Raw genomic sequence first — 5,401 nt, forward strand, 5'->3', positions numbered from 1 at the left:
TCGTACCCCATCAGCTCAGGGTTCTTCTGCGCCGAGTTCATCTGCTAGTCACTCAGGTGCGAGGGGTTCCCTTCAGTCCCCATCTCCAGCACCGGGTAGTTGTTATGAGTGCGAAGAGTTTGGTCACATGAGGAGGCAATGCCCTCGACTCGTGACGGTCAGCATCAGCAGAGGGGTCAGCCCTCGACTTCTGCTCCAGTTACTTCACCACCCGCCCAGCCAGCTAGGGGTGGAGATCAGGTAGCCAAGGGTCGCCCTAGAGGGGGAGGTCGACCAAGCGGTGGCCATGCTCGTTTTTATGCTATTCCAGGTAGGACAGATGCCATTGCTTCAGATGCTGTCATTACAGGTATTGTTTCAGTCTGCCACAGAGATGCCTCCGTATTATTTGATCCCGGTTCCACCTATTCTTATGTGTCCTCGTATTTTGCTCACTATTTGAGTGCGCCCCGGGAGTTTCATGCTTTACCTGTTCATGTGTCTACCCCGGTGGGCGACACTGTTGTTGTGGACCGTGTGTAGCGGTCATGTGTTGTGACTATTGGGGGTATGGAGACCCGAATTGATCTATTGCTATTGAGCATGGTGGACTTTGATGTTATTTTGGGCATGGATTGGTTATCTCCGTGTCATGCTATTCTAGACTGTCATGCTAAGACAGTCACTTTGGCTATGCCGGGTGTACCGCGGATCGAGTGGCGTGGTGTGACTGATATGTTCCTAGCAGAGTGATTTCTTTCTTGAAGGCCCAGCGTATGGTTGGGAAGGGTTGTCTGTCATATCTAGCTTTTGCGAGGGATGTTGGAGCCGAGACTCCTAGTATTGATTCCGTTCCAGTTGTGAGGGATTTTCCCGATGTATTTCCTGCAGACCTGCCGGGCATGCCGCCGGACAGGGATATTGATTATGGTATTGACCTGGTGTTGGGCACTCAGCCCATCTCTATTCCGCCATATCGTATGGCACCAACAGAACTGAAAGAATTGAAGGAGCAGCTTTAGGAACTCCTAGATAAGGGGTTCATTCGGCATAGTGTGTCACCTTGGGATGCGCCAGTTCTGTTTGTGAAGAAGAAGGATGGCACAATGAGAATGTGCATCGATTATAGGCAATTGAAATGGGTAACATTTAAGAACAAGTATCCCCTGCCTCGCATTGATGATTTGTTCGACCAGCTTCAGGGAGCGAGGGTGTTTTCCAAGATTGATCTCTGTTCGGGTTATCACCAGTTGAAGATCAGGGATTCAGATATTCTTAAGACTGCTTTCAGGACTAGATATGGTCACTATGAGTTTCTTGTCATGTCTTTTGGGCTGACCAATGCCCAGCAGCGTTCATGCATTTGAGGAACAGTGTATTTCGGCCTTATCTGGATTCGTTCGTTATTGTTTTCATTGATGATATTCTAGTGTACCCGCGTAGTCAGGAGGAACACGTGGAGCATTTGCGAGTTGTATTGCAGAGATTGAGGGAGGAGAAACTTTATGCAAAGTTCTCCAAGTGTGAGTTTTGGCTCAATTTAGTGGCTTTCTTGGGACACGTGGTGTCCAACGAGGGTATTCTGGTTGATCCGAAGAAGATAGAGGCGGTTCAGAGTTGGCCCAGACTGTCCTCAGCCATGGAGATTCGTAGTTTTCTTGGGTTGGCTGGCTATTACCGCTGATTTGTTCAGGGATTCTCATCCATTGCATCGCCCTTGACCAAGTTGACTCAGAAGGGTGCTCTATTTGTATGGTCGGACGAGTGTGAGGAGAGCTTTCAGAAGCTCAAGACAGCCTTGACCACAGCTCCAGTGTTGGTTTTGCCATCAGCTTCAGGTTCATATACCGTGTATTATGATGCTTCGAGAGTTGGATTGGTTGTGTATTGATGCAGGAGGGTAGGGTTATTGCTTATGCTTCTCGTCAGTTGAAGTCCCACGAGAAGAACTACCCTGTTCATAATTTGGAGCTAGCTGCTATAGTTCATGCATTGAAGATTTGGAGGCATTACCTGTATGGCGTTTCTTGTGAGGTATTCACCGATCATCGCAGTCTTCAGCATTTGTTCAAGAAAAAGGATCTTAATTTTAGGCAACGGAGATGGCTAGAGTTGCTTAAGGATTATGATATTACTATTCTGTATCATCCGGGGAAGGCCAATGTAGTGGCTGATGCTTTGAGCCGAAAGGCAGTGAGTATGGGGAGTTTGGCGTATATTCCAGTTGGGGAGAGGCCCCTTGTAGTTGATGTTCAGGCCCTGGCCAATCGGTTTGTGAGACTAGACATTTCGGAGCCCAGTCGGGTGTTGGCTTGTGTGGTTTCTCGGTCTTCCTCGTCTGATCGCATCAGAGAGCGCCAGTACGATGATCCGCATTTGCTTGTCCTTAAGAGCAGGGTTCAGCATGATGATGCCAGAGATGTGACCATTGGTGATGATGGTGTGTTGAGGATGCAGGGCCGGATTTGCGTGCCCAATGTGAATGGGCTTTGGGAGTTGATATTGGAGGAGGCCCACAGCTCGCGGTATTCCATTCATCCGGGTGCCGCGAAGATGTATCAGATCTTAGACAACACTATTGGTGTCGGAAGATGAAGAAAGATATTGTGGAGTTTGTAGCCCGGTGTCTCAATTGTCAACAGGTGAAATATGAGCATCAGAGACCGGGTGGCTTGCATCAGCAGATGGTTATTCCCGAGTGGAAGTGGGAGAGGATCACTATGGATTTTGTTACCGGACTCCCACGGGCTTTGAAGAAGTTCGATGCTATTTGGGTGATTGTAGACAGGCTGACCAAGTCCGCGCACTTCGTTCTTGTTTGTACTACTTATTCTTCGGAGCGGCTGGCGGAGATTTACATTCGGGAGATCGTTCGGTTGCATGGTGTCCTAGTTTCCATCATATCAGATCGGGGCACTCAGTTTACTTCTCAGTTTTGGCAGTCTGTTCAGTGAGAGTTGGGTACTCAGGTACAGTTGAGCACAGCCTTTCACCCTCAGACGGACGGGCAGTCTGACCGCACCATTCAGATACTAGACGATATGCTATGCACTTGTGTTATTGACTTCGGAGGGTCATGGGATCGGTTTCTACCGCTTGCAGAGTTTTCCTACAACAATAGCTAGTGTCGAGTATTCAGATGGCCCCGTATGAGGCTTTGTATGGGAGGCGGTGTAGATCTCCAGTTGGTTGGTTCTAGCCCGGTGAGGCTAGACTATTGGGGACAGATTTGGTTCAGGATGCTTTAGATAAAGCAAAGGTAATTCAGGAGAGACTCCATACAGCGCAGTCGAGACAGAAGAGTTATGCGGACAGGAAGGTTCGAGATGTATCCTACATGGCTGGTGAGAAGGTCCTATTGAAGGTTTCACCCACAAAGGGTGCTATGAGATTCGGAAAGAAGGGGAAATTGAGTCTGCGGTTCATTGGGCCTTTTGAGGTATTTCGGAGGATTGGGGAGGTGGCTTATGAGCTTGCCTTGCCACCCAGCTTGTCGAGCGTGCATCCAGTTTTTCATGTTTCTATGCTCCGGAAGTATATTGGAGACCCGTCCCATGTTCTAGATTTCAGTACAGTTCAGTTGGAGGGTGATTTGACTTATGATGTAGAGCCAGCAGCCATTTTGGAGCGTCAGGTTCGAAAATTGAGATCAAAGGATGTAGCTTCAGTGAAGGTGCAGTGGAGAGGTCGGCCCGTGGGGGAGGCTACCTGGGAGACCGAGCGGGAGATTTGGAGCAGATACCCTTACCTATTTGAGGCTTCAGGTATGTTTCTTGACTCGCTCGAGGACGAGCGTTTGTTTAAGTTGGGGGGGATGTGATGACCCGACCCGTCGTCTCATGAGTTACCACTTCGTTCCCCCCATTTCTGCTTCTTTATGCTTTGTTATCCGTGTTTTATGTGGTTGAGTTGATTGGGTTGAGTTCGGAGTGAATTTGGTAAGAAATGAGACACTTAGTCTCTTTAAGGAAGGCTTAGTTTGGAAAAGTCAACCGGATGTTGACTTATGCCTTAGAGGGCTCGGATGTGATTTCTGATGATTCGGTTAGCTTCGGGGGATGATTTGTGACTTAGAAGTGTGATCGGAAGTGGTTTTGGAGGTCCGGTGTAGAATTAGGCTTGAATTGGCGAAGTTAGTATTTTGGCGATTTCCGGTTGTTAGGTGAGATTTTGATCCGAGGGTCGGAATGGAATTCCGAGAGTAGCTGTAGCTTCGTTATGTGATTTGGGATGTGTGTGTAAAATTTCAGGTCATTCGGAGGTGATTTGGTTGGGTTTTTGATCAAATGCGTGTTTCGGAAGTTTAGAAGAACTTAGGCTTGAATTCGATGTAATTTGATGGTTTTGGTGTTGTTTGATGTGTTTTGATGATTAGAACAAGTCTGAATGATGTTTTAGGATGGGTTGGTACTTTTGGTTGAGGTCCCGGGGGCCTCGGGGTGATTTCGGATGGCTAACGGAAGGTTTTTGGGACTTAGGAAATTGCAGAAATGCAGCAGCTATTGCAGAGGAATTTTGACCTCGCGGGAGGTCCCCCGCGTTCGCATAGAAGGAATTTGGGAGGCTTGAGATTTGTTAATCGCGTTTGCGTTTGGGAGTTCGTGATCGCAGAGAGTTAAATGGTGAAGCTTCGCGTTCGCAGTGAGTGGTCCGCGTTCGCGTAGTGGAAATTGAGGGTCCAACTAAGTTGTTCTCCGCGTTCGCATCAGGAGGGCCGCGTTCGCATGAAATAGGTCGCGTTCGCATAGGTCAAGTTGGAGGTCTTGAAATATTTCTCTTCGCGATCGCGAGCCTGGGGCCGCGATCGCATAGAAGCAATCAGTAGCTGGGCAGAAGGGTTTTTTTTAAACATTTTATTCCGCGAGCTTAAGTCATTTTTCCACCATTGTTGAACATTTTGAGAGCTCCTTGGGAGAAATTAAAGAGGGATTCAAAGAGGATTGATTGGAGGTAAGTTTTATGAACCAAAAACGTGATTATATTGTGGAATCAACCTAGAAATTCATGGAAATTTAGCTAAAAAGGGAAGAACTAAGGCTTGGGATTTTGAAATTTTAAATTGGGATTTGAAGGGCCATTTGAGGTCGGGTTTGAGAGTTTTTGATATGTATGGACTCGTGGCGAGATAAGGAACCCGTTGATGTGAAATTTTTTGAGTTTTGAGAAGTGGGCTCGGGGTTCGGGTTTTGCTAATTTCGAGATTTTTGATATTTTTCGATTGTTTTCGCTTGGGTTTTGTTCCTTAGCATATTGTGACGTATTCGCTCTGGTTTTGGTCAGATTCGACGCGCGAGAAGGCCGATTTGAGAGACAAGGGCATAGCGAGCTAGAGCCTTGGCTGGTTTGATGTGAGTAATGATTGTGAATGGTGTCCTGAGGGTTTGAAACCCCGGATTTGCACAACGTAGTGCTATGTTGAGGT

This window comes from Nicotiana attenuata, unplaced genomic scaffold (assembly GCF_001879085.1).
Source record: "Nicotiana attenuata strain UT unplaced genomic scaffold, NIATTr2, whole genome shotgun sequence".
NCBI classification, from domain to species: Eukaryota; Viridiplantae; Streptophyta; class Magnoliopsida; order Solanales; family Solanaceae; genus Nicotiana; species Nicotiana attenuata.